Here is a 12,500-nt window from a genome sequence, read left to right as displayed (position 1 = left end):
GGTGTTAGCGCCACAGTGGTGACATGTGGACGTGTACAGGACATAGGAGGGTTGCTGAGTTTTGGGAAACGGTGTGTGAAGAGTCGGACACACACACACACACACACACACACACACACACACACACACACACACACACACACACACACACACACACACACACACACACACACATATCTCACGCTTCAACCATCTGGTAGTAGCCAAATTCAAGTATGTGAGAATCTATTCTCACTCAACCCCTTTAATCCAATAACATTTTGAAATTTTAGTCCTTCATCTGCAGACTTACTACATTCAGGTTTTGGAGTAACTTTTGTAACTGGGCAGGTTATCAGGGCCTTCATTTATCCCTCGCAACAAGGGGAATGCAGACGAGGAGCTGAATAAAATCGTCTGGAGATAGAAAAATAATGGACAATGTCCTTGGATTAATGTCCTTATTAGTAAAAAAATTGACATGCAAATTATAAACAAATGGGTAAATAATCGGAAATGAATAAATAAAACGAAAATGCATTAAATAAATGTATAAATAAATAAATCTGTCCTCTGTTCCAGGAGCCATTAACCACACCTCGGCACTGACAAAGAAAGCGCTCATCGAACAGTCCCCCGGGCACCAACACGCAACCATCGCATTGCAAATACAGGTCCCTATTTCAGTTACGTGACCCGAAATGGAACCATCGTACTGCAAATCAAGGTCCCTATTTCAATTCTAAGACCTACAACACAACGTCGTTTTTCAAATCAAGGTCACTATTTCAAATTTAGGCTCGAATATATGGAGCATCCCAATCAGTTTACAGTACAGGGAAAAAAAAATCTCGATAACAATTAACTATACTCTGTTCACAAGTGTAAGAATAGATCAACAAATGAATACGATGCTAGACACTAAGTACCATGGAAAAGATGCAGAGCCGAACTGTTTTCTTTTTCCGCCACTGAGCCATACGTGCAATAAGCTGCAAAAGGACAAAAATCTCCACCAAGTTCAAAGCGAGTTTAGAAATGTAAAATCGGCTTGGGTGTCTTTGTAAATGGAAATAAAAGGCATAAGTGTGTTTGTATATACAAATAATAAGCCTGTGAGTGTATGAATGCAGATATACAGTAGACTTGGGTGTGTTTGTGAATACATATGATAGTCTTGGCTGAGTTTCTAATACAGGTGTAAGTTTGGGTGTGTTTGTAAACGCAGATAATACGCGTGGGTGTGTTTGGAAAGGCCACTAATTAGGCTGCTCTGCTTGTAAATGCAGATAATAAGCTTGGGTTCTTTGTGAATGCAGATAATAGGCTTGGGCCACTTTGTGAATACAGATAATAGGCTTGGAAGCATGTGGAAATGCAGATAATAGTATTTCAAGTGTTTGTTAATGGAGATAATAGGCCTGGAAGTGTTGGTAAATGCAGATAATTGGCCAGGGTGTGTTTGTAATGCAGATACTAGGCTTGCAAGCGACTCTAATACAGAAAATAAGGCTTGGCAGTTTTTGTAAATCCAGATAATAGGTTTGGATCTCGTTGTAAATACAAACAATGGCTTGGGAGTGTTTGTAAATGACGATAATAGGTTCTGGTGTGTCTGAGAGAGTAGATAATAGTCTTGGTAGTGTTTGTAAATGCAGATAATGGACTTGGATGTTGTGACAAATGCTGATAATAGGCTTGGCAGTGTTTGTAAATGCAAATAATCGGTTTCCATGTGTTTGTAAATGCATAGAAGAGGATTGGGAGTGTTTGTGAATGCAGATAAAAGGCTTGGGTATGCCTGTAAATGCGGATGTTGGCTGCTGAGTGTTTGGAAATGTAGATAATAAGCTTGGGTTTCCTTTTGAATGCAAATAATAGGCTTGGGAGTGTTAGTATAGACTTCTGACTATATGAACATGTACAGTTGAACACAGAATTTGGTACCACACTTCACATCGGGGCAACGCAGCCGGTCCATCCTTAATGCGCGGCGAGTACTTGTGTTTAGCCCCGCCCACCGGTTCACACAGTCGAGACTACGGAACAGTGTGAACCGAATCAAGACGTTATTGAATATGATCATATGAAGGGTGACAATCTGTACCTCATAATTCGGGTGAAACGTATTTAATGTTCGTGAAAAGGATTACATAAATTCTATACAGACAGTGAGAGTTATTTAATTCCCGAGGAAATCCTATGTAACTACAGCGGTTAAGTGAAACAAATGCAGCCTTTATTTGTGATACTAATATTTCGTCCATCCACCTCCTTTCTCAGTAACATCCCTCAGTCTGTCAGGCATGGAGTATACAAGGGTGCGGATCTGTTCAGGCCTATTTCTGCAAATTTCCCACTGGGCGTTGACGTGATCCATGAGTTGCTGAGGTGTTCGCTCGTGTCCCATTTTCCAGGTATTTACTATTTGAGCCCATACATGTTCAATAACATTCATATCAGCTCCTTTGCTTGGCTTGTCAAGAAGTTGAATGTTATCTTGTTCCTGAAACCACTCTTTAACATGATGAGCGGTGTGAATGGGGCACCTGTCATGCATGAATAAAATGGGTCCCTCTAGGAAAGGGTAATCTTTCTCCTTAAGAGAAGGCAAGAAGGTTTGTAACAGCTCCACATATTTTGCTGCTGTAAATCGTCCCTCAATGTGGAAGAAGAAGTCCCCCATGCCATGTAGTGACACCCAACCCCATACACTGCAGGTGGTGTGACCGGAACGGGCTACCTGAACGATGTTTGAGGGGGTCGTATCTGAGTAAGACACCAATGTGTAATTATAAAATAATAGGGAATCAGTACAGATTATATATATATATATATATATATATATATATATATATATATATATATATATATATATATATATATATATTGTTACGGATCAGAGAAAGATAACGTACACTTTAAGTGAGAATGCTAAAAATCACTACTGTCCCGTAAAGTTCCAGGTTCAAAACAAAAGAGTTAGGTAAAATTACAAGTCAAAGTTTAATGCTCAAACTAACAATAAAACATTCAGGACTCATAAGGATAATGTAATGGCAAAAACAGGTTAAATATATGGTTAACTGCAATAGCCTCTATTAACACGAAATTAGCAAGAATAAATTTATCTAAGTCAGCCCTGATAAAATGAGATACCAGATAATACTCAGTGAATGCCAGATAAATAATTACAGATACAAACTATTATCAAAAATGACTGACATAAAGAACCCTACATGAATTACAAAAACTTCACTAGGCCTACAAATTAAACTTATGCTATACAGTACAAGAAAAAATGCAATAACAGTTATACTCAAATTACACACAGCTGCTAGATGGTTGGAGACTTCTTGAGCACTCACAATAATAATATCTGTACAGGGGAGGACAGAGATGTGAACAAAATGAGGAGCAGATCTAAGTGGCCATGATGCAGAGACTGAGCTCATTATATAGGGGCCAGCAGAGCTTGATACAACTTGTAATAAGGACGCGCAAATGAAGCGATGGGGACAAACGGTCGACAATCCCGCACTGAATAACAGAAAGGACGACTTACTCTACTATAACGGTAGAAGGGGGGGACTGAGGCAGAACACGCTCGTGATCAAACATGCAGCAACTGTGCGTTAAAATTAGACAAAGGATGATGAAATCATAGGCTATGTAACACCTCCCCACAAAGAAAAAAGAAATTTACAAAGGAAATTTCTTATTACTCTAAAACAATCTGCACATGGCATTACAGAACATGCAAATGTCTTTCCTAATGTTACAAAACATGAGATCTCCCTAGCACGTTCAGTCATAGGTACTTGCCAGTATCCCTTTAACAAATCAAACTTACTTATGTACCTAGCCTTTCCGATCTTGTCTATGCAATCTTCCACACGAGGGAGAGGGTAAGTGTCTGTTTTAGTTATCTGATTAACACGTCTGAAGTCGATGCAAAGCCTCTGTGACCCACCTGGCTTAGGGACTAGAGTCACAGGAGAACTCCACTCGCTCTGACAGGGCTCAATCATCTTGTGGTCCAACAGGTAGCCAAGCTCCTTCTGGATGAGAGGAACTTTCACTGGGTTCACACGGTAAGGAGGCAATTTAATTGGCTTTGCGTCTCCAACATCGACATCATGCATCAACACAGTGGTTCTTCCTGGAGTAGCACGGAACACTTGCGGGTACTCCTGCAGTAATGCCGAAAACTCCTGCCTTTCCTTGGGAGGTAGATGAGAAAGCCTAGTCTGGAGATCATTCATGATATCAGGATTCTTCCCCAAACTATCACTCAGGCTCATACTGCATGGGAGAGCTTCACTTGCAGACTCGGGTGGAACAGCTACAGTGCAGACTGGATTATTTTCGTCCCGCCTGTGATATAACTTTAGCATGTTGATGTGACATAGTTGCTTGCTCTTTCTACGATCTGGTGTGGCGATGACATAGCTGACATCACTGAGTTTCTTCTCCACGAAATAAGGGCCACTAAACTTGGCTTGAAGAGGTTGCCCATGAACTGGTAGCAGAATCAAAACCTGATCTCCTGGCTGAAAGTGGCGTAACCTGGACTTCTTGTCATACCAAGTCTTCATCTTCTCCTGAGCAGCTCCTAAATTCTCTCTCGCCAGCTGTAAAGCAGTGGACAGCCGTTCTTTGAACTTCATCACATACTCCAGCAGGTTGACGTCATCTTCCTCCGACAGCCAGCATTCCTTGAGTAACTTAAGGGGTCCTCTTACTTCATGGCCAAACAGTAGTTCAAAAGGTGAGAAGCCCAGTGATTCATTTGGAGATTCTCTTGCAGCAAGCACAACGAATGGAAGACCTTTATCCCAGTCTTTCTGATGTTCCAAACAGTATTTCTTGAGCATCGATTTGAGTGTTTGATGATATCTCTCCAACGCTCCTTGGGTCTGGGGATGGTAAGCTGAAGACGTGATCTGGGTGATGCCCAACTCTTTCAGAGACTGCTTGAAAACGTTTGACATGAAATTACTCCCCTGGTCTGACTGTACCTCCTTAGGCAGACCAAACTTTGTGAAGAACCCCATCATTTCCTTAACCACGTTCTTTGCTGAGATGTTTCTAAGTGGAATGGCTTCAGGATAACGAGTAGCCATATCAATCATGGTCAACACATAAGAAAATCCTGAAGAAGTCTTAGGAAGAGGGCCCACAATATCCACCAACACACGGGTGAAAGGCGCCTCAAAAGGAGGAATGGGAACTAGAGGTGCAACCTTTTCGGTCTGATTACACTTCCCCACAACTTGACAGGTGTGACAAGACTTACAATACCAGGAAACATCCCTGAAGATACCTGGCCAGTAGAAGTGTTTCAAAATGCGTGCCACAGTCTTCCTCACTCCAAGGTGTCCTGCCAAACTGGTATCATGAGCCACTCGAATGATATCCTGCCTACAAACACGAGGGATGACAACTTGATGTACAACCTCCCATTCACAGTCGGCTGATGCTGTTGGGGGTCTTCACTTCCTCAAAAGTACTCCTGACTTTACATAATAACAAGTAGAAGCACCAGCTGACTCTTCCTCACTGCAAGCAGAGTTAGCTAGACCTTTCAACTCAGGGTCAGCAACCTGCAACTCAACCAACTCTTGACGAGACAAATTATCAACACTACGGGGTACTGCCTCATCTGGTGAGTGGTCCAAATTAGCAAGAAAAGTGTCAGCTAGGATAGCATCATCATCATCATTATCCTCTAAATCACCAGTAACTTTAGACTTAGCCCTAGTGATAGCACATGCAGGGAACGCATCAGGGACATCACAATCCTGGGACGCAGCCACTGGCTCACTAGACAACTGAGGAGCTGGACACACTTGACTTCCACCAATATCATTTCCAAGTAAGAAAGTTACACCTGACATTGGGAGTGTCTCAACCAACCCAACCATAACGGAACCATTAACAAAACCAGACTCTAAATTCACTCTGCACAGAGGAACAGAGAAGTAATTATTCCCTACACCTTGTAAGATTACAGTTTCATCAGAGGAATTAACATTAGAGCCTAGAACACTGGTCAGCATAAGAGATTGGCAAGCACCTGTATCACGATATATTTGAACTGATTTCCTGTCATTACTGTCCAGAGGACTGACAAAACCATCAGACAGGAAATTAGCACATGAACTCTTGAGAGTGTCACCCACGTTACTGCTCAAAAGAGGAGCTCCATCATGAGAATTTAAGTTACCCCTCAAAGCAGGTTCAGTTAACTCAGTTAAAGAATTCTGGGAACTCTCAAGAGTGGACACTAGACCAATTGACTGAATATTTAAAGACTCCTTTTTGTTCACATCACGCTGTCTCCTGAAACATCTCTCCGTAGTATGACCAAGCTTACTACAATAAGTACATTTACTTTTCTGAAATCTAGAGGTGGAACTGGTATTTACTTCCTGAGAAACATCATCTTTATTCTCTTTCCTGTTACCTGTACTCTGAGTAGAGGCAACGTACTTACTCTCAGCTTTCCCTTTTTCTCTAGAATATCTCTTGTGAGTGAGAACATACTCATCAGCTAAAACTGCAGCATCAGACAAATTATCTATTCTTTTCTCATCAAGATATAGGCTTACATCTTTACTAATACACCTTTTGAAATCCTCCAGCAAAATCATCTGCTTAAATTTACCAAAATCAGAATCCACATTCTTAGAATTTAACCACTGCTCTAACAGATCTTCTTTGATTTTTGCATACTCAACATGGGATTGCTTATCTTGCTTATAAGTTGTCCTAAATTTTACTCTATAAGCTTCAGGAACAAGCTCATAGGCCTTAAGTATCAAGCTCTTAACTACATCATAATTATCAGACTGATCCTGAGGCAAAGATGCATAAGTTACTTGAGCTTTACCGGTGAGAACAGTTTGAAGGAGTACTGGCCAATACTCCTTAGGCCAATTAAAACCTGTAGCTACCCTCTCAAACAACTGAAAATACTTTGTTAAATCAGATTCATTAAAAGGAGGGACAAGTTTAACATTTTTAGCCACATCAAAATCATCAGAGCTAGATGATCCAGTTCCACATTGTTTCATGCGATACTCATGGTCTGCCTGAATCCTAGCAAGTTCAACTTGTGCGTGAAATTCAGCCTCCTTAGCCTTAGCCTCCTGCAGGGCTAGCTGTAACTTAGCTAATTCAATCTGCGTTTGCTCATTTGGAGGAGTTACATTAAACAAGCTTTCATTAATCATGGCAACAATTTGATCTTTAGAATGATGAGAGCGAACAACAAATCCCAATTGTTGAGCAACAATCTTAAGTTCATTCTTTGTTCTGTTTTCTATATCACACACTGTTTGCACATTTGACAAAAAATCTTTGGCTTCATCAAGTGTAGAAATAGTAGCCATCATGAATATATCACAGTCACAAAACATCAAACAATATCCTTATGATAATATCCTGAATATCCTGATATGAGGTCGCCAAATTTATGTTACGGAACAGAGAAAGATAACGTACACTTTAAGTGAGAATGCTAAAAATCACTACTGTCCCGTAAAGTTCCAGGTTCAAAACAAAAGAGTTAGGTAAAATTACAAGTCAAAGTTTAATGCTCAAACTAACAATAAAACATTCAGGACTCATAAGGATAATGTAATGGCAAAAACAGGTTAAATATATGGTTAACTGCAATAGCCTCTATTAACACGAAATTAGCAAGAATAAATTTATCTAAGTCAGCCCTGATAAAATGAGATACCAGATAATACTCAGTGAATGCCAGATAAATAATTACAGATACAAACTATTATCAAAAATGACTGACATAAAGAACCCTACATGAATTACAAAAACTTCACTAGGCCTACAAATTAAACTTATGCTATACAGTACAAGAAAAAATGCAATAACAGTTATACTCAAATTACACACAGCTGCTAGATGGTTGGAGACTTCTTGAGCACTCACAATAATAATATCTGTACAGGGGAGGACAGAGATGTGAACAAAATGAGGAGCAGATCTAAGTGGCCATGATGCAGAGACTGAGCTCATTATATAGGGGCCAGCAGAGCTTGATACAACTTGTAAGAAGGACGCGCAAATGAAGCGATGGGGACAAACGGTCGACAATCCCGCACTGAATAACAGAAAGGACGACTTACTCTACTATAACGGTAGAAGGGGGGGACTGAGGCAGAACACGCTCGTGATCAAACATGCAGCAACTGTGCGTTAAAATTAGACAAAGGATGATGAAATCATAGGCTATGTAACAATATATATACAGATAGATAGATAGATAGATATAGATAGAGATAGAGATAGAAAGATAGAGGGACAGAGATACACACACACACACACACACACACACACACACACACACACAGAGTAAAATAATAGGTCTGCAATGAGGTTTTGAACAGAGGACACCCTCCACAGTATTAAGAAACACATGTATAAGGAAGCTAGCATATCCAATTACATATGTCGAAAGAAACAGGCCATGATGCAACCAAGAGAAGAGACTACGTAAGTAGAGTCATCTTACCGTGTCTTATTTCGCCGCCAACAGTGAAGCTTGCCATGCGTGGTGGACGAAAAACATTTCTCGTCCGTGAACACAACCCGGCCCCAGAACTCCATGCCTTGCTCAGCATGACGTTGAGCAAACTCCAGCCTTCCTGCCTTGTGTCTCTCCGTCAAGATCTCCTTCGTCGCAGGAGTCCTTTGATGTATACCTGCATTATGAAGTCTGCGTCTGACTGTCATTGCTGAAACCTCCAGGTGTAGGTTATCACGAATGGCCACTGCGTTGGTTACGGGGTCTTCTACAGCCGCAGCGACAATAGCATTATCCTCCTCTGGAGAAGTTGCCCGAGGGGCACCCGACCTCTCTGAGATGAAAATATACAGAGTATACTGTATCCTTGGTTGTGCAGTTTGAACTAACTCCTGGAGTGATAACATATCGGTCTGTTAAATTACGTATAGTAAGGCCAAAGTCGTTTGGAATATTTATATCATGATATTTTAATAACTTTGTATCCCTTTTGCAGAAGCATACTAAAGCCCAGTGAAGCTACAATAATTATTGCGACTTCCTATTAGGTTTTAACATTCGTAAGCCACTATTCATAACATTTACAGTGGCTTTAACGTGCTATCAATTAAATTACTGTTTCGTATCTTTTTATCAATTATCATATCTGTATAAATTACAGGTATTGCCACATTATAATATAAACATTATGGAGGAGATTACCTCGTTATCTCTGCACAACGAACAGCTTAAAAGTCAATTAACACCGCAGGTAACCAACTGCTCATCGTACGAGATGCGGACAGCAACTGCGTGTTCCAGTGACGTTTTACCTGCTGTCAATCGGGCACATTAGCATGAATTCGTAGGTATTCTCAACACCTTACCAGCAGTGGTGCTGGGATACATGCAGAAATAAAAGGAATTGACACCCCTGTCCTGCAATATAAACTCACCCGTCATTTACGTTGCCACTTTCCTCCCACCTTTGTATCCGTTGCTGCACAGGTCTGGTAGATACACCAGCTTCCTGGGCGATAGCCCGTATCGACAGACCATTATCACGTAGGGTGATAATACGACTTTGCTCCAATAGACTACTGTGTCTCCGATTCATTGCGTGACCAGCTAAACTCTGACCCTTCCTAGCTGTAACGGTGACGACAACACCTCGGTTAAGCATCAGTGTTTCGCACAACATCCAATGTATGTGTGTGTGTGTGTGTGTGTGTGTGTGTAGCTACACGTTTGTTCGTTCGTTTACAAATTTCCTGCACCTATAGTGCAAGTCGGGCCATACATTAGCCCGGTCAGTGGGGTATGGACTGATTAAAAAATAGTAAGGGGGAAAGACAGGGCATGGGGATTGCCCAGCACACACGCCCTGTCTCCTGGCTGGCTTTGTGGTGTGTGTGTGTAGCTACACAAATAGAGCGACACATACTGCTTTCCTTATTTAACAGACGTAACAATATAAAGGAAATATAGCGTAAACAGTTTATTTAAACAAAGATACAGCTGATATACTTGAAATTACATTAGCAATTAAATAACTCTCTTCTTGTTTCTGTGTGAAGCCTTCATCGACACACAGTCCCATGAGTCTGGAGTGTGAACTGGTGGGCGGAGTTAAATACACGTACTCGCCGCACAGTAAAGATGGACAGGCTGCGTTGCCCCGATGTGAAGTGTGGTACCAATTTCTGTGTTCAACTGTACATAATTGGTTTAGGAGTGTATGTAAATGTATGTAATATGCTCGGGAGTGTTTGTACACATGGATAATAGGCTAGACAGTGTTTGTAAATTTGGGTAAAGGCTTGGGTATCTTTTCGGGTGCAGAAAAATAGGCTTGACATGGTCTACAAATGAAGATAATAGCGTTCACGTCCTTTCAGATGCAGATATAGGCTTCAGTGTGTTTGTAAATGCAGATAATAGGGTTGGGAGTGTTGGTAAATACAGATACAGGTTTAGCAGTCTTTGGAAATGCAAAGAATAGGTTTCGTAGTTTTTGTAAATACAGATAATAGATTTGGGTACATATACAATGCAGATAACTGGCTTGGGTGTGGTTGCAAATGCAGATATAGGCCTGGGAGTGTTTGTAAATGGAGATGACAAGCTGGGGAGTGTTCGTAAATGAAGATAATAGGATTGTGAGTGTCTGTTAATGTAGATAATAGGCCTGTGAGTGTTTGCACTTGATGATAATAGACAAGGGAGAGTTTATAAATGCAGATACTAGGCATACGAGTGTTTATGAATGCAGATAACAGGCTTGGGAATGTTTGTGAATCCAGATATAGGTTTGAGGGTTATTATGAATGCTGATATAGGCTTGGGTGTGTTTGTGAAGGCTGATAATAGGCTTGGGTGCATTTGAAAAGGCAAATACATGCTTGGGTGTGTTTGTGAATGCCGATATAGCTTTAAGTGAGTTTGTAAATGCAATATGCAACAGGTCACCTGTTGAACTCTCTCCCTGTGTCTGTATTATTTGATTCTGCCTATGATCCTCAGTCCTTCAAACACAGTGTACCCATGGATCTCGAAATGAACCGATGTTGAATTTGGCTCTGTTCTCTTGTTTTTATTTTTTCATGGAGGGAACAATTTTGGGGCTCCTAACCTTTGGTTCTTTCTTCCTTGCATAAAGGAATTATATATAACATACGAGGGGAAAATAATGTCTTATGTTCAGAATATATGGCTAAGGAAAATTTATTACGAAGGATCCCTATTCCACTGAGAATTTGCCCTTGGTATGTTTTGGGAAGTACAAAATAACAGGGTAAGGGTAAAACGTAAATCAATGATGCTCTTTTTGCACTAACTTGACCCAGATTTTTGCCCTTTTGTAGCTTATTTCAGATACGTCTAACTTGACCTAAATTATCGTTATTTTGCAGGATATTTTAGGTATCTCTAACCTGGTCTAAATTTTCGTTATTTTGCAGGATATTTTAGGTATCTCTACCTTGGCCTAAATTTTTTGTGATTTTGCAGCTTATCTCACGTTGCTCATGGAAAGGCAAAGAAAATATTGGAAAAACAATACTTTTCAGTGGACTTCATGGTGCCTAGCATCATATTCTAGTGATATCTACTGTTACAACTTGGCTTTCAAGGTGGAGAGATGGCAATTTTAGGCCTAGCTAGAGTAAAACAAGTATACCCCCCCCCCACTCCCTTTCTCTCATGGCACTGAGAATGTTCGTGTGATGAAGACGACAGGAGGAGGAGGAGGAGGAGGAGAGGGAGACAGGGAACGAGATGGAGAGATAAGGCGTAAAAGAATGTAAGTAGAGTGACTGACTAGAAGAACGTATGAGTGAGGTGGAAGAAAGGAGAAGGGAAGGGAGACAGAGGAGGAGATGGAGAGACAAGGCGTAAAAGAATGTAAGTAGCGTGACTGACTAGAAGAACGTATGAGTGAAGTGGAAGAAAGTAGAAGGGAAGGGAGACAGAGGAGGAGATGGAAAGTATGTGAAAGGAGACACATTGACTGCGAGAGTGTATGAGTGAGGTGGAAGAAAGAAGGAATGGGAGACAGTGAAATGGAGAAATAATGTGTGAAAGTATGTAAAGGAGAGAGAGAGAGAGAGAGAGAGAGAGAGAGAGAGAGAGAGAGAGACTATGAGTGTATGAGAGAGCTGGATTGGAGGAGAGCGAGACGGACAGTGAGATGAAGTACAGTGAGAGTGTATGTGTGGGTATATTGTGTGTCAAGGGGTTGCTACTGTTTTGGAGGGGTTGCTACTGTTTTGGAGGAGGGGTTGCTACTGTTTTGGAGGAGGGGTTGCTACTGTTTTGAAGGAGGGGTTGCTACTGTTTTGAAGGAGGGGTTGCTACTGTTTTGGAGGAGGGGTTGCTGCTGTTATGGAGGAGGGGTTGCTACTGTTATGGAGGAGGAGTTGCTACTGTTTTGGAGGAGGGGTTGCTACTGTTATGGAGGAGGGGTTGCTACTGTTATGGAGGAGTGGTT

The sequence above is a fragment of the Coenobita brevimanus genome, chromosome 50 (assembly GCF_032717465.1).
Source record: "Coenobita brevimanus isolate Jiangsu-jjx chromosome 50, ASM3271746v2, whole genome shotgun sequence".
In the NCBI taxonomy this organism is placed as follows: Eukaryota; Metazoa; Arthropoda; class Malacostraca; order Decapoda; family Coenobitidae; genus Coenobita; species Coenobita brevimanus.
This window is presented reverse-complemented; position numbering follows the sequence as displayed.